The 24,386-nt window shown below is 41.4% G+C and overlaps 1 protein-coding gene and 1 pseudogene across 14 annotated transcripts in view; one reads left to right on the top strand and one right to left on the bottom strand.

Annotated features, from left to right (window-relative positions):
* Positions 1-24,386, bottom strand: part of sgcg (sarcoglycan, gamma) — a 692,618-nt gene that overhangs the window by 76,241 nt on the left and 591,991 nt on the right. The window lies entirely within an intron of this gene.
* Positions 13,058-13,177, top strand: LOC140481712 (5S ribosomal RNA; annotated as a pseudogene).

Raw genomic sequence — 24,386 nt, forward strand, 5'->3', positions numbered from 1 at the left:
CATCTGGAAAAATGATTAATCGCTCTGTTTTCTGAGAGTGACCAAATTCCAACATTGTCTGACTTATTTCTGCTTTCTTGCACATGCAGCTTGTTTTAATTTTCATCTAGCTCTTAAAAAAAAAGCTCTTAAAATAAGCCGAAGCAAACCAAATTAAACCAGGTTAAGGGATGCCAGCCCATTAAAGTGGCACCGGAACAGGAGTGTGCAGAGTTAAACAAACAGCATTCAAATTAAAATGATGTTTTGAAGTTAAGCACTGCACTTCAGCCACTGCACTGCGCAACAGTAGTAGGAAGCCTCCAGAGCTCCAGTGGGTACCACATGCTCCATCCTCCAGGACACACAGATACAGAGGTTACCATGGGCCAGCAATCAGGCTGAACGATACCTCATACGCCTGCTGTTGGGACGTGTTCATTAGCCATCTCGACCAGGCCCAGGAGCAGATTCACAAGGAGGCTCTTGGATCTGCCTCACTCGCCCCTTTGCACCACGTGGCTAGAGGTTAGAAGTGTGGGGCTAATGGGCAAACAAAATTTGAGGAGCAGCTCCTTCAATGAGTCAAAGAGACACTGAAAATAACTTGCACGGGGTTAATATGTGGCAAACAGACTCTTTGAGATCGGAATAATCACAATCAGGCCTGGAGTCTGGGAGGAACCTGAATCTTTTATTACACAGGACTACTGCACGCAACACCTTCCATGCCAAAGCCCTGGGGATGTTTACACTTCACCTATGTTTGATGTAATATTAATCACAAATATGATTTTTTGAATGGTTCTGTTAGTCACAAGATGCACTGTGGTGCCAAACTTATCAGGTGTAATACCATATTCAAAATTATTTCAAAATAATAAACTGAAAACCTTTATGAGTGTTATGTAGGAGAAAAATATTTTTGAATTCCTCACCCGTAAAATTTAAATAGGCCATGGGCATGTCCTGGTTATTAAGATTGCAAATTTGGACATGTTAATAAGCAATTGGGATCACAATTTTCTTAAGATTCCCATTGGAAACATTTATTGGTCAAAGATTCAATGCAGCATTTTTTCAATTAATGCTACACTTCACCTGCAGATGGGGCTGTGATGCATTTTATGTTTTATTGTTGAATAGAGTAATTGCACTTTCTCTTACTCTAGTGGGAAGTATTTATGCAATAGACCTGTAACCTTGCTCTTAGTGAAACGTAAAGTATATGATTCAGATGGGCTCATTGTATCTCTACCAACACTCTGCAATCTTGGTCTTAATTCATAAATAATTGTCTTTTATTGGTAATTTTGCTAGGAGGATACTAGAGAAAGCAAGAATGTATAAAACTACAAAGTTAGAACATAATTCATGGGAAATAATTCTTCAGTCCATGGTAACAATTTCAATGCTTTAGTTTTATTTTGGATATTTAATCTGTTTTAAATAATTTTCCTGACCTCAACTGCACCAGTCGGAGACTATCTCCATTGAATCAACAGGCTAAAAACCCTTCAAGTATTTTCTTTAACTATTTTACAGTTTAATAGGATATTGTAGGCTAGAAGAAGGCCATTATTTCCCTTATGCCCATGTTACTGTTACAAATTTTATCAGATGCTTATCCAATCTCCTTTGAAAGCAATGATTGAATCTGTCTCCGTCACACACTCAGGCAGGAAATTGCAGCTTCAAACACACCACTGTATGAGTGTTTTATCTTTGAGATATTTTGGTTTTTAAGCCAATCACCTTTATTCCATTGGCACTCTCTATTTATGTACTCTTTTGCCAATCTAAATAGTTTCTTTCTAACTCGCTCTTTTTTTGCAGAAGCAACATGTTCAGTCAGCTCAGTTTCAGAAGTACTCAGTCAGCGCTGGAGTTTAAATTCTTTCTGGAAAAAAGATACTGATATGAGGCATGGATTGGGTAAGCCATGGAAAGAAGGCTATTGTGGAATATATTCAATTAACGGCTCTTGGATAAATACAGTTTGACCACTTGCACTTAATTGTGACAGAGAAAATTGAAACTTCATTTATAACCAAAATTCTATTAAGTTCAAGTTAACATGACTTTTACTACTGCTGGCATTCATTATGGCTGTTCTTTATTGCTATGAAGCATAGTTGCATGTTATGTTGAAACAGTTGTGAAGAGAGGTGAATTATATATGTATTATGTATGCACAGATAATATTTGGGATTTGGATTTTAAAATAGAGGCAGATGGATATGGGTTGTTCTGTGAATATCTTTTTTTTTTAAAAAACAGGTCAGAGAGTCATTTGAAGCAATGACCTAAGTGTATCAATTCAGAAGAAAGCAAGACACTTTACTCATGTGTTTGTCAGGACTCATTGCATAGAATAATCAATCTTTTAAATCTGTGGAACCAATCACCTTGCCCAAAGTGCTTTAGGTTTTTGTTAAACAGGGTCAAAATTTATTTCCCAGCTCTAATTGCCCTTGAGAAGGTTGCGGTGAACCGCCTTCTTGAACCATTTTCATTCATATGCTGTAGGTAGACATATTAATACTGTGAGGGAGGGAATTCCAGGATTTTAACCCAGCAATAGTAAAGGAGTGGTGGTATATTTCCAAGTCAGGATGGTGAGTGACTTAGAGGGGAAGATGCAAGTTGTAGTTCTCCCATGTATCTGCTGCCCTTGTCCTTCTAAATGTTAGTGGTTGTGGGTATGGAAGGTGCGATCTAAGGATCCTGATAAAACTTCTACAATGCATCATGTCGATGATTCGTACAGCAAGAGGGACTATTGGCAGGAGGGACTGAATGATTGTCGATATGGTGCCAATCTAATGGGCTACTTTGTCCAGGATGGTGTCAAGCTTCATGAGTGTTTTTGGAGTTCCCCAAGCTTTAGAGAGTCAAGAGGTGAGTTATATGCTGCAGGATTCCTCGCCTTTTGCCTGTTCTTGCAGCCACTGTCTTCATATGATTAGTCCAATCCAGTTTCTGGTCAGTGGTAACCACAGGATATATAGATAGTGGGGGATTCAGTGATGGTGATGATATTACATGTCACAAGTTAGATTCTTTCTTATTGGAGATGGTCATTGTGTGGCTCAAATGTAATTTGCCACTTGTTAGCCCATGCCTGGGTATTATCTAGGGCTTGCTACAGTTAGACATGGACTGCTTCAATTTCTGAGGTATTGCGAATGGTGCTGAACATTGTGCAGTCATCAGCAAACATTTGTCCTTCTGACCATATGATAGAGGGAAGGTTATTGAAGAAGCAGATGAGATGCTTGGGCCAAGGGCAGTTTAGTTTTAGAAGCTTCGAAGCTGGGAGAGCTTGGACAGAAGTCAAGTTGTTACAATTGAAAAGGTTTGGACCATCAGAATTATGCAAGACTGATGTCAGTGCATTTGGAGCTTTACTAGAACATTGAACAGTTCAGCCAATGATGTTGTGCCGAACATAGTGCCAAATTAAACTAATCGCTTCTGTCTGACCCTAATCCATATCCCTCCATATTTTGCATCTTCATGTGCTGACCTAAATGTTCCTTGAACACCTCTATTCTATCTGCCTCCTCCACAACCCCTGGCAGCACATTGCAGAGAGGGCTTTTGCCCGAAATGTCGATTTTCCTGCTCTTGGATGCTGCCTGACCTGCTGTGCTTTTCCAGCACAACTCTAATCTTGACTCTGATCTCCAGTATCTGTAGTCCTCACTTTCACCGAGCATGTTCCAGACTCCTACCACTCTCTGTGGAAAAACCTTGTCCCTTACTTCTGCATGCCCGCTAATATTAGACATCTCAACTCTGGGAAAAAGATTCTAGGCATCAACCTCATCAATGCATCGCATAATTTTGTAGACTTCTATCAAGTCTCCTCTGCTGCTGCAGAGAAAACAACCCAAGTTTGTCCAGCCTCTCCTTATCGCTCATACCTTCTAATCCAAGCTGCGTTCTGGTAAACCTCTTCTGCACCCTCTCCAAAGCCTCCATAACCTTTCTGTAATGTGGTGAGCAGAATTGGATGCAATACTCTAAGTGTGGCCTAACCAAAGTCTGATAAAGCTGCAACAGGACACCCTGACTCTCATACTCATTTCGCCAGCCAGTAAAGGCAAGCATGGCATATGCCTTCTTTTCCACCCTATCTACTTGTGTGGCCACTTTCAGGGAGCTATGGACTTGAACCCCAAGATCCTTTTGTACATCAATGCTGTTCAGGGTCTTGCCATTAACTGTATACTTTCCCTGGACATTTGACCTCCCAAAGTGCAGCACTGCATACTTATCCGGATTAAACTCCATCTACCATTTCTATGCCCATACCTGCAACTTATCTATACCCCACTGTATTCTTTTGACAATCTTCCATACTATCCATAACATCGATCTTTGTGTCGTCTGTGAAATAAACTTATGCTCTATTGTTAAAGAACACCTTCAGTGTCGAATGAATAGATTTCAGTGACTAAACATTGCAGTAAATCAATTGCAAAGCTGAAACACATCAAGTCACTTTTCATTCGAGGATTTGACTTATCCAGTTTTACCATCAATTTGGATTGTAATGCAGCATTTAATTGCGAAAATATTTCCAAAAGCAAGGCTGGAATCTGTGTTGTAACCAGCTGGGGGAAACAAAATGGATAGGTGCACCTAGTTGTGCAGGAAGTGAAATGTCACTTCCTAAGGGTGGGATGAAAGTAGGGGATGAAGGTCACAGCAGATAGAAGGCAGATAGGTTTCCCAATGACAAGGAGCAGAAATCTCCTTCTAATACATTTGCAAGTAATGCATGCTTATTAAAACTCCATCTTGTTAGATTAAGTTGTACATTTACAATTAATCGTAGTGAATTAGAAGCACTTGCTTTCAGACTCACGGTTGATTAATGATGGCGCACGGTCGGTGATGTTATATTGTTGGCCAACTTGGAATGAGTAGAAGTCTTTTTCTTTAATGGGGCATTTTGCTTGACCACAAGAGAGGAAGAATTGAGATTGGGTGGTGGCTGTTCAAGACATAGTTAAACAAGGGAGGGAAAAGAGAGGGAGGGGGAAGATGTTAAGGGGATAGGGGCTTGGCTCACTGAGTGAGGGAAGTAGGCAGGGTGCTGGGGGATAGGGACATGAATCACTTTGGGAGGGATGGTAGGTTCATGCAGATATACAAGCATTCACGGGGGACAGAGGAAGGTGGATCTCAAAGAAAAAAAGTCAATATCTACAGATGGCAGATAGTGAGGACTGTAGATGCTGGAAGTCAGAGTTGATAAAATGTGGAGCTGGAAAAGTACAGCACAGGCCCCAGGATTCTGATTTGAAATGTTGACTTTCCTACACCTCTGATGCTGTCTGACCTGCTGTGCTTTTCCAGCTCTGTATTTTGTTGAGTTTATAGATGGGAAGTCAATCATGAAACTTGAAAGAGTTCAGGAAAGATTTACAAGGATGTTGCCAGGGTTGGAGGATTTGAGCTATGGGGAGAGGCTGTACAGGCTGGGGCTGTTTTCCCTGGAGTGTCGGAAGCTGAGGGGTGATCTTATAGAGGTTTATAAAATCATGAGGGGCATGGATAGGGTAAATAGACAAAGTCTTTTCCCTGGGGTCTGGGAATCCAGAACTAGAGGGCATAGGCTTAGGGTGAGAGGGGAAAGATATAAAAGGGACCTAAGGGTCAACTTTTTCACGCAGAGGGTGGTACGTATATGGAACGAGCTGCCAGACGAAGTGGTAGAGACTGGTACAATTGCAATATTTAGGATACATTTGGATGGCTATATGAATCGGAAGGGTTTGGAAGGATATGGGCCGGGTACGGCAGGTGGGACTAGATTGGGTTGGGATATCTGATCAGCATGGACAAGTTGAACCGCAGGGTCTGTTTCCATGCTGTACATCTCTATGACTCTATGATTGTGGAGGGATCCAGGACTATCAAGAGTTAATGGTGAGGTCCTGACAGCAGAGGGTTAGAGAAATCAGGTTAAAGGTGACGGAAGTTCAATGGATGATGGCATATCAAGGGTAGCTCAGAGAGGGAAAAGCTCAGGGTGATTGAATGTTCAGCAAGGAGAATGGTGGATAGTTTGAGGTTCAGCAAATGCAAGATGGGAAGGATGGAGTGAGTGCCAAGATAAATGAAGCAAGGGTCAATATTTGACTGAGTAATAGAGTCATAGAGTCATAGCAATGTACAGCATGGAATCAGACCCTTTGGTCCAATTTGTCCATGCTGACCAGATATCCCAACCCAATCTAGTTCCATTTGGTAGCATTTGGCCCATATCCCTCCAAGCCCTTCCTATTCATATACCCATCCATATGCCTTTTGAATGTTGTAATTGTACCAGTCTCTACCACTTCCTCTGGCAGCTCATTCCATACATGTACCACCCTCTGTGTGAAAAAGTTGCCCCTTAGGCCCCTTTAATATCTTTCCCCTTTGACCCTAGACCAATGCCCTCTAGTTCTAGACTCCCCCACCCCAGGGAAAAGACTTTGTCTATTTACCCTATCCATGCCCTTCTCAATTTTATAAACCTCTATAAGGTCATCCCTCAGCCTTCGATGTTCCAGGGAAAACAGCCCCAGCCTGTTCAGCCTCTCCCGAGAGCTCCAATCCTCCAACCCTGGCAACATCCTTGTAAATCTTTCCTGAACTCTTTCAAGTTTCATGATTGACTTCCCATCTATAAACTCAACATGTCTATGGATTCTCGTTATTTAATTTCTGAAGGCTTCCCATTTTCCAGCCATCCCTTTACCTGCGAACATCTGCCCCCAATCAGTTTTTGAAAGTTCTCGCCTAGTACCGTCAAAATTGGCCTTATTCCAATTTTGAACTTCAACTGTTAGATCTGGTCTATCCTTTTCCATCACTATTTTTAAACTAATTGAATTATGGTCGCTGGCCCCAAAATGCTCCCCCACTGACACCTCAGTCACCTGCCCTGCCTTATTTCCCAAGAGTAGGTCAAGTTTTGCACCTTCTTTAGGAGGTACATCCACATCCTGACTCAGAAAATTTTCTTGAACACTCTTAACAAATTCATCTCCATCTAACCCCTTAACACTATGGCAGTCCCAGTCTATGTTTGGAAAGTCAAAATCCCCTACCATAACCATCCTGTTATTCTTACAGATAGCTGAGATCTCCTTACAAATTTGTTTCTCACTTTCCCACTGACTATTAGGGGGTTTATAGGGGGTTATAATACAATCCAAATAAGGTGATCATCCCTTTCTCATTTCTCAGTTACACCTAAATAACTTCCCTGGATGTATTTCCAGGAATATCCTCCTTCAGCACAGCTGTAATACTATCCCTTATCAAAAATGCCACTCCCCCTCCTCTCTTGCCTCCCTTTCTATTCTTCCTATGGGATTTGTATCCTGGAACATTAAGCTGCCAGCCCTGTCCATCTCTGAGCCATGTTTCTGTAATTGCTATGATATCCCAGTCCCATGTTCCTAACCATGCCCTGAGTTCATCCATCTTCCCTGTTAGACCTCTTGCATTGAAATAAATGCATTTTAATTTTTCAGTCCTACACTGTTCTCTGCTTTGTCCCGGCCTGCCCTGACTGTTTCACTCGCTTCTTTTCTCAGCTGTACCAGTCTCGGATTGATCTCTTTTCTCGTTATCTCCCTGGGTCCCACTCCCCCCTTACTAATTTAAATCCTCCTGAGCAGCTCTCAAAAATCTCCCTGCCAGTATATTAGTGCCCTTCCAATTCAGGTGCAATCTTGTACAGGTCAGTTCTACCCCAAAAGAGATTCCAATGATCCAAAAATGCAAATCCTTCTCCCATAATACCAGCAACTCAGCCACACATTCATCTACTCTATCCTCCTATTCCTACCCTCACTAGCTCCTCGAGCCAGGAGTAATCCAGATATTACTACCTTCAGGACCTCCTTTTTAAATTCCTGCCTAACTTTCTATATTCTCCCTTCAGAAGCTAAATTTTCTTCCCTTCCTGTGTTGTTGGTACTAATGTGTACAAAGACCTCCTGCTGGTCCCTCTCCCTTTTGAGAACATCCTCGGCACCAGGGAGGCAATACACCATTCTGATTTTCCGCTGTTGGCTGCAGAAACGTCTGTCTGTAACTCTGACTAGAGGGTCCCTTAGCACAATCAATCACTTGGAACCTGGCATACCCCTCATTGCAGTAGAGTCAGTCTTGATACCAGAAACTTGGCTATTCGTGCTACCTTCCCCTGAAAGTCCATCACCCCCTACATTTTCCAAAACAGCATACTTGTTTGAAATGGGGACAGCCACAGAAGACACTTGTACTACCTACCTCTCCTACCTTTCTTGGAGTTAACCCATCTATCTGCCTGTATCCATGGCTTTTCTCCCTTCCTATAACTGCCATCTACCACATCCCCTAGCTCTTGCAAGTTCCTCATTGCCTGTAACTGTTGCTCCAACTGATCCATTCGATCTGACAGGATTCACAACTAATGACATTTGTTACAGATATATTCCTCAGTAACCCTTAAACTGTCCTGAAACTCCCACATACCAACAAGAAGAACATATTACTCTACTAAAGGCCATTTTGCTCCTTCCAATTTATAGACCCAAAATGTAGCACCGTCTTATTGCTCTACAGACCACTGTTCTAGGTAAACTTAATACTTACAGCTTATATTTTTAAAAATTTAATTAAGAGACAGATCCCATTAAAAACATATCATCAAAAAAGAACCCACTCTACTCACTATTGTAGATTTACAGCAAGGTTATACTTAAAACTATTCACTTATCTGATTCTGTGCAGTGACCTATCCCAAACAGGTTCCTCCAAGATCAGTTGTGCATTTCACTGTTTGTTAAGTTTTCCTTGACACACTCCGATGTCCAGTGATACATGAATTCAAACAGCAAAGGCAATAACTGTGTAGATTCACTGCTCTGTCAATTAGCAGTGTGGGCTTCTTTCTCTCTCTCCCTCATAGACCATGTGCTTGCTGCCTTTCTCCCTTTAAAAAGTGCTGTTGCTTTGATTTTTTTCTCTGAAGTTCCAACACAATTGCAACAGCATATAAAACAGTGATTGCTGCTCCTGGAATTTGAGGAAATCACCTCTAACACCTGAAATATCTCAAATAAAGGAGCAGCCTGTTACAGCCAGAAATTTTTCCCGTCTTCCATCTTGGATTACTTAATGTTGCTGGATGATGGTTTTTAGCTTCAGGGTCAATGTGGGAGTTCCACAGACATAGCAGCAGTACCACAGAGAGGTTTCAGCAGTGCAGTTGAAGGATGGAGATAACCACAATATTGTGGATAAAGATATCCACAATGGTGTGGGTGGAGGCCAGGGGTGAACAATGCAAAATATAGGACTCTCAGTAGATCTAAAGTGCTCAGGCTGGGGATGGGATGAGTCATAGTGACTGTGCAAGCCAAATATCTCCTGCATTGCCTCCATAGTTCACCTTAGGCAGACAAACTGGATCAAATGCATACACCTCCAATGACCTTACTGTTTCTGGAGAGGAACTGGCTGAAGGTAGTCCAGAACTAAGCACAACAATGGCCAAATTGTGAATGTGGAGTACCAGCAGGTAGCTCATAATGAGAGCAACCAAAGGCTGCTAGGACGACAAGTATTGGCATATACTTGAATATATGGCAGAAGAGTAAATATGCAAATGCTGGACAAGCAATATCAAAGATGGCTGAGACATCAAGAGATTCCGCTACTCACCTATGCGATGAGCCTTAGGATGATCCAAGCTCCCATGCACTGGAGACAACTCAATGCCAACAGTTTTAGAGGCCCTTAAAGTCTTAATTTTCTATGTCACTGGAATGTTCTCGGTCTCTTGAGGAGAATATGGTGACTTCTCACTGTCAGCCATTCAAAAGTATCAAGGAGGTCACCTTTATTCAATAAATTTAAAAGATTCATCACGGCCTGAGCTGTGGGATTTAATGTTTTTGCTGGATTTTTACAGGTACAAGGGGCAGCTGACTGTACACGCACAGAGTCAAGAATGAGATATGCCTGGAAATAGCCAACAACATTCTCCATAAACCGAAAAGGCATGCAATCTCTCAAAGTAGAATTGATCTGTGATTATTGCAATCTTTCATTCGAGTGCATGCAGGCAAGTTCCATCACATTCCTGACTTGTGCCTTGAAGAAGGTGGGAGACAGAAGGAGAACTACTCACTGCATAATGCTGTAGTTGCCTCATGATTGAAAGGTTGCAGCTCCAATTCCCCACAAAGTATTTGGATAAAACATCTTGCAATGAAGTTTCACTCTGTAGCACCTTTCTTTTCAGTGCTGATGGTGTAATTTTGCATGAAACATTGCAATTATAGCTCATGTGCCAACGCCAGTGCAGGCCATTCCCAGACACTGTTTTGATGAGAGCGTTAAGACGCATGCCGGAAACATCTATCAGAAATGTCAGGAGCTGTGATTGTTCCTCATTGTTTATATGTTGCTGCCGTTGGTTATATATCACCTTGTCCTGCAAGACAGGTGTGTCAGAGTGTACCACATTTGGGTATCTGCCATTCATTGAAAAACTGGTGGTTTGCAAGCAATGAAATGTTAGTGTGAACTTGCAGCACAATGATGATACTACTAATCCCAGGTCTGAGTCCTGATTGATAGATAGGTGATAGATATTGTGCTGTTAGCTGTGTGTGAGGCAAATGAGTAACAAAGAAAGTTCAACTTATATGAAATCATTGAACTTGTTGCAGCACCGCATCCAGAGTCTCAGGGGCTTGACTGTTGATATTGGCTGGCCCAGTCACCTAGTTTCACTGTCTTTGCAACATTTGCTCAGAGAGTCCTCTGTGGACAAAAGTCAGCTTAGGTCCTCTCAGAAAACCCCAAATCCCATTCTCTGTCATGTTATTTGATTGGTGCATTTTCTCAAGTAAGAATCAGTTATAAAGACACAGCTCCTGTCAAAATACATCTCCCTTTTAAAGAGAACAGGCAGGGTTTACAAGTTAGTTGCCTGGGAATCATCATTTTGTTGCATATCCTTCCCATTGCTCAGCCTTAACAGAGGTAGTTGCACGCTACAATCATGTAAATGGCAGGAAAGAGGGCATTTTATGTGCAGGCTGCATTAGAAATCAAGGGGTGTGGATTTATGACACATTGCAACCCTATACTTATTTTCAAACTTATCTAGGCTTCATGAAGTGGGGCATAGAGTATAAAAGCAGTGAGCTTCTGATGAACTTATATAATGCACAAGTAAGACCCGAGGAACTGCCTAAGGCAGTTCTGAGGAAGGATCACTCAGCTCGAAACATTAACTGTGATTTCTCTCCACAAATGCTACTTGACCTGCTGAGCTATTCCAGCCAATTCTGTTTTTGTTTCTGGTTTCCAGCATCTTCAGTTCTTTCAATTTGTACCAGTTAGACCTCAGCTGAAATATTGTGCAAAGTTCAAGGTGCCACACTTTAGTAAGGGACTGAGTGCATGAACAGAGTGCAGAAGAGATTTATGAGAATGGTTTCAGATATGATACACTTCAGTCAGGAGGAAAGACTGGAGACATTGGGACTATTTTCATTGGAGAGGAGAAAGGTAAGAGGAGATTTGATAGAAATTTTCAAAATCATGATGGGTTTGGACAGAATGGTCGGGAGAAACTGTTTCCATTCTTCAGCAGATTGAGAATTAGATTTTACAGCAAATGTGAGGTGAGAAAGAAACACCTTCATGCAGTGAGTAGCTGGGGTATGGAACGAATTGCCTGAAAATAAGGTGGCGGAATGTTCAAGTGAAGCACTCAAGAAGGTTTGAGATGAATATTTAAATAGAAACAGTGTGTGTGGGGTTATAGGGAAAAGATGGAAGACTGGCACTAAATTAAAATGCTCAGAGAGCCAGTGCAGACATGAATAGCTTCATTTTGCACTGTAAGAATCATGTGATTGATTCTGTGACATTGAACTGTTCAGGACTGGCAAGGTTGTGACTCGGCCTAGAACACTGGAAACAGGCAGTGAGAAACATGAAACCTACCTAAATAAGTATATGTGTCAGATTAAATGGGAAAAATCAACAGTTCCACAGAAAACTTATATCTGTTGCAAAAGTATTTTTGAAACTTTGATGCACAGTGTAGCACATTAATTAGATGTGTTAATTATGATGGAGCATTGGCACGTTTATTCAGAATTCAAAATCAATCTGGATTAAATGCACAAATTAAAATGAACTTCAGTATCAATTATCTATACCCTTCCTACACCTTCTTTCTATGTCAATACATACTTTTATCTGATTCTGATAATAAGTTGGACTGAATCCAAATGAACGACCTCTATATAAATGTTAATATTTACACAATCCTCTGAACCCTCCGAGATTTCTTCATTACCTGAAGAGACCACTGATGCAGAGAACACAAAGTATTAGTCTAACAAATGGATCATTCCCTGTTATTCTCTTCATTCTTTAATTAAATTGGTGAGTCACACTAGCAGAGAGAACAAATACTACTCGGATAAAATATAGCCTTTGCAATGAAGTGAAAGCTAGTTATCTCATTTAAGATAGTTATGTTCACTATCCAGATAGGTCTAATGGGAATTAAGACTTAATTGCAATTCAGAGATATGTTCAACTATATTTTCTATTAAAACAGTATTATTAGTAAGTTGCATTTGTGGATTAGTGCTACAGGCTTGACTGAGTTGATGATATTAGCCTCCAGATCTTTTGGATTTGATTAATAACTAGGAAACCTGCCCATCTTCAAAAGGACATCAGTGAGATAGTGTTAATATGGACAAGAACATCAGATAATTCTGGGGCTTAAAGCCTAAATTCTGAGATAAGGCTGGAATCTAACTTATTTTAAAGTAAAGAAAATTGAAAGACATGACAATGAGTCAGGGAATTTATATCTTTTTCATTTCTCCCTTTCAATAAATCTTGAGCACATTTGTTCTCATTAAGGGGAGGGATATTAGTAATGAAATATAACAATTTGTGAAGTGAATTTTCAATATCAGCATGTGGCATTTTTACATATGCATTAGATTCGGGATAAAATATCCTTCTATTCTCTCTCCTAGCCAATGGCCATACTAGTCTGAAAATGCCTGATCCTATCTGATTACATGAAGCTAAGCAGACTTAGGCCTGGTTAGTACTTGGATGGGAGACTGCCTGGGAATACCAGGTGCAGTAGGCTTTGGATGGCACGGTGGCACAATGGTTAGCACTGCTGCCTCATAGCACCAGAGATCTGGGTTCAATTCCTGCCTCAGGCAACTGTGTGTGGAGTTTGCACATTCTCCCTGTGTCTGTGTGGGTTTGCTCCAGATTCATCCCATAGTCCAAAAATGTGCAGGTTAGGTGAATTGACCATGCTACATTGCCTGTAGTGTTAGGTGTAGGGGAATGGGTCTGGGTGGGTTGCTGTTTGGAGGGTTGGTGTGGACTTGTTGGGCTGAAGGGCCTGTTTCCACACTGTAAGTAATCAAAATCTAGTTAGTCACGTTTTACATTCAATATCAGGGGACGAGGAAAACACATCCATTTCCGATGCCATCCACCAAAGTAGTTTGAAGATTACCTTCTGATAACATGGTATTTCTGTGCAAAACATTTACCCTCAGAATTAGAACAGCCATAAAGGATTTTTTTGAAAGAGAAAAAGCCTCAGGCGCTCAGCCCGGCACACATTGTTATTGCTCGGAAACCTCTTCAGCAAGTCCCATTCATGCATAAAAGCTGAACAGATTTACCGAAAGGGAAGGAAGTCAGAATCTACTTCAAGTGCATTGCTGACAATCACGATTTCCCTCATTGCGGTGAATGACAATCTAGTCTTGATCTCTAATTACTAATTGGGGTCCTACTTGAGTCCAAAGAAGGATTATCATGGAAGAATGCTTTTCCACACATGGGATATCAAACATCAGACTGACCTTCCCTTGATTTCCTCTGGATTCTTTACTTGTTCACTAGCTGGTTATGATTTTCATTGTCATAGCACAGGGAAATTTTAAATATTTTCCTCCTCACACATTCTATCATATGTCACTTAATGTGCTGTATATTTGTGGTTGGTGTTTTTAGGCAATCCTAATACTCTTTGAACTGACAGCAGGAGAGTGTTTACTAAGTTTCAGCCCTATGAATACCCTCACAGAAAAGCTAGGATCATATGCCCAGACTCGTAGATCAGCCCACTTTAGTTGGACCTTTCAAATCTTTCCCTCTTTGACGGGTACATTTGCTCTTCTGAGAAATTGAGATCAAAATCTCAGGCCATAGTCAAGTTTCCATAATTTTTCAGAGGAATTTAGATGGAAAGGATTAAGTTTTGTGGTGTGGCCACTGTATGTGGTACAACTATAGGACAGCAAAAGAAATTGTAACTATTACTTTTATTCAGAATTGGTGCTTATGGAATAAGGTAGAAAGCAATCAGGCCAAAAATAAATTTTAGCCCCTCATTATAGAAAAACATTATTTGCAAGATGGGAGCATTGCTAGCTCGACCAGTATTTATTCACCATCCCTGATTTTCCTTGGGAAGGTGATAGTGAGCTGTATTCTTGAACTACTTCAGTTCATCTGGTGGAGGTCCAACCATGGTGCGGGTTGAGGAATTTTTCAGTAGGAGTAGAATAATTGAAGCATTCAACCTAACTATTAATTTTAACCGATGAAATAATCAGGGCTTTAACTGCGAGCTGTGAACAGTGTGAAATCATCTCATGACCTCAGAATACCTTCTTGCATGTACCTACACTGCCTGTTTGCTTGTTTCAGTATGCTTCCCTATGTTTCCAGATGGAGATTCTCTGATTTGCAAGCTAAGTGTGGGGAGATGGGGGATAAAGTCATCCGTGACTGAATCACTGCCCCCAATCATTGAGCCAATCAGCTTCTTTACAGCTGACCAATGAACCTCTGAACCTGTGCTGCTGGCTATTCAGAGTTACAGCAGCATCAGTTTCCAAAGGTCATTGGTCAACTTTTGGTTTTCGGGGGATCCAACAGCAAGAAGACAAATGATTTTCCTAGAGCAGAGGCAAGAGATGACTTTCAGAAGACACCCATTTGTCCCTCATCCGTGTCTCTGATTATCTTCAAGTTGGGAAAAATGGAGGTACCCCAAAGTCAGCAAGCATGTGACCCTAGTTTGCTAATTTTGGAAACCAAAGAAGAACAATGAATAATCCAGCACAGGAACAAGCCCTTTGGCCCACAAGGCTGCGCCATCACATTTTGCCCTTCTGTACTAAAACTGTCTTTACTACAGAATCTGTATCCCTCTATTCTCTTCCTATTCATGTATCTGGCCAGATGCTTTTGAATGCTGCCATTGTGTCAGCTTCAACCAGCTCCTCTGGCAACGTGTTCCAGGCACTTGCCACCCTTTGTGTGAAAAACTTTCCTTGTACATCTCTTTTAAAGATTCCCCCCTCACACCTTGAACCTGTGTCCCCTAGTAATTAACCCCTCCACCCTAGGAAAAAGCCACTCTATCCATGTCATTCACAATCTTATAAACTTCTATTAGGCCTCCATTCAACTTCCTCCGTTCCAGTGAAAACAAAGCCAGTCTATCCTACCTTTCTTCATTGCTAAGATTAGATTACTTACAGTGTGGAAACAGGCCCTTCGGCCCAACAAGTCCACACCGCCCCGCCGAAGCGCAACCCACCCACACCCCTACATTTACCCCTTACCTAACACTACGGGCAATTTAGCATGGCCAATTCACCTGACCTGCACATCTTTGGACTGTGGGAGGAAACCCACGCAGACACTGGGAGGATGTGCAAACTCCACACAGTTAGTCGCCTGAGGCAGGAATTGAACCCGGGTCTCTGGCACTGTGAGGCAGCAGCGCTAACCACTGTGCCTCCGTGCCGCCTAAAATCCCCCATACCAGGCAACATCCTGGTAAACCTTTTCCATATTCTCTCCAAAGCATCCACATCCTTCTGGTAGTGTGGTGACCAGAACTGTATATAATATTGCAAGCATGGCCTAACTAAAGTTCTATAAAGCTGCAGCATAACATGTCTGTTCTTATACTCAATGCCCCTTCCAATGAAGGCAAACATGCCAAGGGCTTTTTCACTACCTTATCTACCTGCGCTGCCACCTTCAGTGATCTGTGGACCCGCACAAGCAGTTCCCTCTGCATATCAATACTGTTAAGGGTTCTGCTATTAACTGTATAATTTCCACCTGTCCTTGACCTTCTAAAATGTATTGTGTCACATTTGTCTGGATTAAACTCCATCTGCTATTTTTCTGCCCATGATCTATATCCTGCTGTATCCTCTGACAATTCTCCTCACGATCCACAATTCTATAAACAATCTATGTATTGTTGGCAAACTTACTAACTAGACCAGCCATGTTTTCTTCCCAATCATTTATGTAGATCACGAACAGCAGAGGTCCCAGCACTGATCCCTGTGGAACACTGCTAGTCACAGCCCTCCATTCTGAAAAGCATCCTTCTACCTCTCTCCTATGACTAAGCCAGTTTTGCATTTATCTTGCCAGCTCATCCCCCGATACCATGTGACTTCACCTTTTGTACCATTCTGCCATGAGGGAACTCGTCAAAGGCTTTACTGAACGCCATGTCGACAACATCCAACCCTCAATCATATTCATCACCCCCTCAAAACATTGATCAAGTTAGTGAGGCACCACCTCCCCCACACAAAATCTTGCTGTTTATTGCTAATAAGTTCATTTCCCTCTCAGCGCATATGGATCTTGTCCCTGAGAATCTTTTCCAATATTTTCCCTACCATCAATGTGAGACTCACAGACCTGTAATTTCCTGGATTATCCCTGCTACTCTTCTTAAATACTGGGACAACATTGGTTATTCTTCAGTCCTCTGGGACCTCACCTGGGGCCTGAGAGGATACAAAGATGTCTATCAATGCTTCAGCAATTTGTTCTCTTGCCTCCCTCAATATTCTGGGATAGATCCCATCAGGACCCAGGAATTTATCTACCTTAATACTTCAAGATGCACAACATCTCTTCCTTTTTAAATGAAACTTGCCTTAGAAACTTGACACTCCCCTGAGATCATCCCCCACTAATTCCTTCTCTTTGGTGAATATTAACACAAAGTATTCATTTTGGACCTCACCTGTCTCTTCTGGCTCCATACATAGATTCCCTGCTTTGTCCTGGAGTGGCCAATCCTTTCCAGATTAGATTAGATTCTCTACAGTATGGAAACATGCCCTTCGACCCAACAAGTCCACACCGCCCCTCCGAAGAGAAACCCCACCCAAACCCATTCCCCTACCCTACATTTACCCGTGACTAACACAGTGGGCAATTTAGCATGGCCAATTCACCTGACCTGCACATCTTTGGATTGTAGAGGAAACTGCAGCACCCAGAGAAAACCCACACAGACACTAGGAGAATGTGCAAACTCCACAAGACAGGCGGGAATTGAACCCAGGACCCTGGTGCTGTGAGGCAGCACTGCTAACTACTGAGCCACTGTGTCGCCCATTTTGCTGTTTATATATTTTAGGAAAAAGCCTTGGGATTTTCCTTAATCCTGTTTGCCAATAACTTTTCATGCCCTTTTCAGTCCTTCTGATTCCTTGTTTAAATTCTTTCCTACTTTCCTTATGTACTTCAAGGGCTTAGTCAGTTCCCATTCTCCTACACTATACATATGCTTCCTTATTCTTTCGGACCAAAGTCATAACATCTCTGGTCACCCAAGGTTCATGTAACTTGCCATAACTATCCTTCATTCTCTCAGGAACATGCCACTCTTAACTCTTATCAATTGCCGTTTAAAATACTACCACATGTCCGCTGTAGATTTACCCTTAAACTGCTGTCTCCAATCAAACTTCTCCAGTTCCTGCCTAATATTGTTGTGGTTCACATTCCCCCAGTTTAACACCTTCACCCAAGGACTGCTGTTATCCCTGTCCATGAGTATCTTAGAAATCACAGTATTATGGTTACTACTCCCAAAATGCTCCCCCGCTGGAACTTCACTCACCTGGCTAGGCTCATTTCCTGAGACCAAGTCCAGTATAACCCCCTTCCTGGTTGGACTGTTTACATATATAGTTCCACACGGATGGAACGCAAGCAAACCATAGGTCAATTTTCTTCATCTAGCACCCCCCAAAATCCTCTCTCTTTCCCGAAGAATGACCCTGGAAGCAAAGTCCTGAGACCATCAGTGGAAAGCAGAAAGCAAAGGCCAACCCAGGTATATAACCCTGAGACAAGAGCCTTCCAAATGTACTCTATGAATTATTGAGGCCTCTGGTTTTTGTGGAGCAGTGACATAATTCCTGAAATTATTCAGTTAAATTGAATTTATTCAAGTCACACAACAACACTTTGTCGAGAAATTTCTCATGGGTCTAGCCAAATGCACACAACAATGATAAATGTTCACTAGCCAATAATTAACTTGAATACTTGAACACCAGTGGGTGCACTTCATCCTATGGAGGTACTGAAGTCAAACCAGCAGTACAACTCTATCATCATAATCAGCAAGACACTTGATATTGAGAGAAGGTTTCAGTGTAGAGTTACATAGTTTAAAGTTTATATACAGTTCATAATTGGCTTTTTTTTTGCTGACCGCCAACTGACTTAATTGATGTCTTTGATATTTGATTGACAGTCTCAGTAATTTAAGGGTCCCTTTGAGTGACTGATCATTTACAGAACCATCTTAGAGGCAGCCATGTGAGATTCAGCTTTATTAATACTGACAATGACTCAGCTGTTAAGATTCCACTTCACAAGCTTTTATATTTAAGAAGTAAACTTCACCAGCAGAGCTTCAAAGGAATAGCAAATAAAATTAGTATGTCGCACTTCTCCCTTTGACTCTGCCTCAAATCTCCACTGCACCCTTCACCTGACCAAGGTAAAATAAATTACCCCAAAACGGTGAAATCCTCTAGTACTAAGTACAATAAAGTAAAATCAAACAGTAATAATTCGCTTGACTGAAAGACCTGGCCACCAATCTCATTCGGGAATTAAACTGCCTATCTTCAATTACAGCCTAAGCTAATCTTGAGCATCATTACTGTCTAAGCAAAACACATCATGTCTATGTAATATTTATTTTTATACACTAGTTGCATTTTGAATACTGAAGACTCAAATTCAGATCATTGAATGACATTCTTTTTTGGATTTTAAGGATGCAGTTGATGCTTATTCATTTCAAGTGTGTATTAGTAAAAATACGCTCAGAAGCTGTCTCAGTGATCCGACTTTCAAAGAAATTAAATTTGAGAATATATGTCTAATTGGTGCAGGTAGTCTCATACCACCTTGTGCTTTCATCCAGTTGTGTTATACGTTTGAGAGGCATCACCAGACAGAACATGACAGAAGGTGAATGTGACAAAATGTGAGTGCTGCCTGCTTGATGGCAGCACGTCCACTGGCACTCACGACAGCAGTGTGAAGTAGCAATTTGATGCCCTGCAGAAATTTATGAACGCTCCTTCGACAGCATCTTCCAAATCCATGACCACTTCCATCTCAAAGAACAAGGGCAGCAAAGACATGGGAACACCACCACCTGCAAGTTCCCCTTCAAGCCACTCACCATCCTAACTTGGACATACATTGCTATTCCTTCCTTGTCACTGGGTTAAGTTGGAATTACCTCCCTAAAGACATTGTGCATTGTTATGGACTAGACCAGACCCCCTCAAAATATATTATGAAGGTAGCCTAGACTTTTTCTTACATTCAAAGGTAAATGTTAAGTGCAGTGTTCCAGATACAATTTGATTGGTCAAACTACTCAATGTTCAGCAAAACACAATTTGTTCAAACACTATAGTTAAAATACAACAAAAGAAAGAAGAACTTGGAATAACTTAACTCTAATGGAAAGCTTAACAGAAGAATAGATCTAGTAACTATTACTAATTAACTGTTCCAATGTAGTAACTTCCCGTAAACACACCCTTGGCAAAAGGGAAATGCAGAAAACTGATTTTGCCTTACGTGTAATTCAACAGCTTAGGGATAGAATGCCCAGCTTTTGGTTGCAATCGAGCGAGGGAAAAATGGCATCTACTTCTTCAAGACCCCAACAGCAACTGGTGCTAAAAACTAAAAGCTAAAAATCCCCGGTTCGTTGGGTGGGAGTTGCACCACACCCATTCAGGCTGCTTGTACTGTTCCAGCTTTTGAAAAAAAATACCCAAAGCTTCATAAGCTGATTATCCTCTCAGACTGTCCAGTATCTCTCCCCCAGTCTCTCTCTCTGGGCTGTTTCTAGTTCAAGTAAAGTTGAACCAGGAGCCCAGCACAAGCCAAGTTGGAAGAGGCCAGAACAAGACAAAACACACGTCTTAAATTATTGCATCATCACAGAGTGTACCAACAGCACATGGCGGTTCAAGAAGGCAGCTCACCATCATCATCTCAAAGACAATAAATGCTGGAAAACCAACAATGCTCATGTTCCAAAAGTGAATTTTAAAAGTGCTCAGGCAAAGAGTAGGAACAATCCTTGAGGCAAGATACTGTAATTAGTCACCCAGCAGTTATTTTATGTATAGTTTTATGCCTTCAAATAAAATAACTCATCTAATTTGAGTTGCCAATCCTTGTTAAGTGGTTGCTGTCTTTATGTAAGGTAGAAAATGTAATAAGGTAGCAGCGACGGTGTTTGAAGATTTGAAGATTTTGCAGAACCAGCAACACTGAACCACTCCATATGCAACAGAATTTCAAAAGCTTGAGTAGCTAACAATTATATCTTCAGCTCTGTGTCTCTGCAACACTGTAGGCATCCATAGTGTAAAGCAAATCTGGGTGGTCAGGTCATCACACCTTTCTCCAATAGTTGGGCCCTAGTAAAACAGCAAAAAGTCCGAAGGAATGTAAGTCTGAGTCAACAGCTTGTACAACAATTGCAAGTGAACCAACTGAACAAAGTGCAGCACTGGACTGGGTTCCATGAACAGGGGTGACTGCTTCTCTTGCAGTTTGAAAGTAATTGGGGAGGGAGGAGTGACCAAAAGATTGCAACAAGTGAGGCAAAAGAAGCTAGCTAGCAGTAAACTCCAACAGCTGGCTGGAAAAGAACCATCACCACTCTTAATTTCTTGAAGGGTCAAGGCATGTCTGTGCCAAAACATTTCTTTTTGGTCATGGCCTAGGAAAAAACGCAGGGTGCCAGTAACAGCACCATCAATCCTAATTCTGACAGTCAGATGTGCAGAGTCTGGCTGACAGAAAGCAAGTGGACTCACAGAATCTAAGCTCTGAAGAGCAGTACAGTCTGAGTACTTGCTGCTGCTACTGATACCACTGAAACACCTGTGAAAACTGACAGGAGGATTACCAAACCTCCATCTAAGAATTGAGCAATGGCGGGCCATCTTACTGAGTTCAATTTGTTCAGGCAACAGATGAAACCATGTTTTCTGGATTTTGCTCTCTGTAAACCAGTCAGACTAGGTATAGGAACAGAGGTCTCTGCAGAATAAAACACACCACATTGAAGAAGTTGAAACCTATTCTCCTGGAAGTGAAAAAGGCTCAGAATGAATCTTAAGAGGTTTTCAAAATCATGAGCCATCTCAGAAGGAGTAGATAGAAACAAACTGTTCCCGCTGCTAAGAGAAACAAGAATGAAAGGACATAGGTTTAAATTGATTGACGAAAGGAACGAGGGCGACGTGTGAAGAAACCTTTTCACTCAGTGAGTAGTTAGGTATTCCATTGGGTATTCAAGACAGCATTGGATGATTATTTGGATTGAAAAAGTATGGAGAAAACAGGATACTACCACTAGGTAATGAATATTTCTGATGAAAGGTTTATGCTTGAAACATCGTCTCTCCTGCTCCTCAGATGCTGCCTGACCTGCTGTGCTTTTCTAGTGCTGCACTCTTCAACTAGGTAAAGATGCTCATTTGAAGAGCTGGTGCGGGCACAATGGGCCAAATGGCCTCTTTCTGCAACATTACAATTCTACAAATCTGTAACCCTCAAAAGACAACCTCAAAGACCCAATGAAAATCTGAGCTGGAAGATGGACTTGGAGCTGATGCAGATATAAGAAGGGTGATTGTGACTCTTCAGAAACAGAATCATGATGTTTGTGATATCTTTGACCCCAATTATAGCACGTCAAGTAGATCCTATGGACCATCAAAAGAGGTTACAGCTTGGAAACATTGCTAAAAAGAAGACACAAATAAGTCTGCGGGTTGACAGACTTTACCAGGCTGTTCATTACATCCGCCATTGACACAGTATCCATTTCCAACAAACCTACTGAACCCAAGCAGGCAGTTTCAGCCAGAAATCCCTCAGCTTTCCATGAAATATACAAGGCATGTGGCATCAGAGGCCAGAAGCCAAAGCCAGAACAGATGGTGTAACACCATGATCAGACAGAGTCAGATGCAAGGTAGGTATAGCAATTCAGCAAACAAGGGAAACATACCAAACATCACAATGAGCAAGTCTACAAAATGACCAGCCAGACTACAAGGATGGATGATGATAATGAGCACTAATACACAGGTAGGCACTGCATTCAGTCAGCATCACTGAACATGTTGGCATGATTGTGCTACCTGAAATCTTTGCCCCAGTTGTATGCTCACGGAAGCCCAAGAAGCTGATGCTTTAGCAAAAATCAATACAGGGCTAGTGCCAACATTCTTCCTCTTCATGTACTGAAAAGCATGAAGCTGCGAAGATGGCTCAAACACCCACTGCCAGACCACATAACGTTGGTAGGTGACCTTCCCCAAAGGAAAGAAGAAACCACTCATTTTTTATAACCAGATTCAAGGCCTTCAAGGCCATTTGCCCCTTTGAGGGGTTTTGGCAATTAGGGTCATTAAGAACCTTTTTTTAAAGGTACAGGATTCTCCAGTTTTTCCAAAATGATGGAGGCTGGAATAACTACCTTGAGAAAGGCATCTTGCAGCAGGTCACAGTGCCAGTTCTTCTGGTGGGTACACAGTCCCTCCTGCCTACTTGGATAGCAATGCAGCTGTAGGACACTCTTTGAAGTCTCAGAGAAACAAATGACAGGACACCTTCTCTCAGTTACTTACACTGCTCTGTGACCTGCAGTTTCTCTGAAGTTGGGAAGTTTCTGGCTGTGCTTACACCTTTAAGAGTCTGCCTGTCTCCCAGGAACAAGAGACTCTTCTGCTTATCAATTAAGAGCTCACCCAACTGAAAACCTTGACACTAATTAGTTTCCTATTGGAGGCATATTAGGGGTTTGAAAGCTAGTTCACATCTGCATGGGATTATTCAGCCTTGTTCCAGTTTCACAATGTGATTTAAACACACGCCTCAGAACTATTACCTAGATTTCTCCTCCTGCAATGCCACCATGACTCGACTATTCCTGAATCTCTTTGATCTTTTGAGATCATCTGTCAATCTGTCTGCTTCAACACACCTCCGTCACCAAAACAGGGTTCGACTCCAAGTTATAGAGATTCATGTATGAGTCTTCTGCAACTGAATCCTGAGAGGTTGCTTGCTAAACATTTCGGGTGCTAAAGGAAACAAAAGTCAGTTTCTGAGATTGTGTTGCAATTTCCTGGGACATTTTAAAAGTTTACTTATACCTGCTCTAGATTTTCGCTTACAAAACCAGAAATTGCTGGGAAAATTCAGCTGGTCTGGCAGTATCTGTGGAGAGGAAACATAGTCAGTGCTACAGGACCAGCAACCCATCGTCAGTTTTGGCATTCTGATGAAGGGTCACTGGACTTGAAATGTTTACTCTGTTCTCTGTTTTCGTTTTAGATTTCCAGCATTCACAGTTCTCTGTTGTATTCTGGATTTTCTGTAACTTTGCATAAACATTTCTAGCCCAAGTAAGTCCAAGATAGATGTTTCGAATGTGAACATTAAATGAGTTAAAACCCTTATTTTTATCATTAAAGAGGAAAATATATCTTATTAATTTTGTGATTTCCATTGCTCCTGGTGTTTACATTGATTTCATGTAAAGACTTTCGAAATTTGTGTGAAGTTAAATCTGTGTATTTTGTGCCAATTGTGGCTCCATTTCCTACATTTGAAGTCACTTCTATAATTTGGAGGCAATGACTTGTAAGAATTAATATTATTTGAGAGTTTTTCATAACTTTCAGTGGTTTCATTTCTATTGATCATAAGTAACTTGGCTTTGTTTGTCATTTGTTTTAATAAGTTACTTTCACTCAATAGACTGAATTAACAAAATAATCTGATCACTAAGAAAAGGGAAATACATTTCATTTGATTAGCTGCTCTGAGAAGACTGTTATGAGAATGGTTCAGTTTAATGCAAAGCAGATTGCTTTCAGCAGTTACACACATTTGGATGGATACATGGATAGGAAAGGTTTGGA

This window comes from Chiloscyllium punctatum, chromosome 9 (assembly GCF_047496795.1).
Source record: "Chiloscyllium punctatum isolate Juve2018m chromosome 9, sChiPun1.3, whole genome shotgun sequence".
Lineage (NCBI taxonomy): Eukaryota > Metazoa > Chordata > Chondrichthyes > Orectolobiformes > Hemiscylliidae > Chiloscyllium > Chiloscyllium punctatum.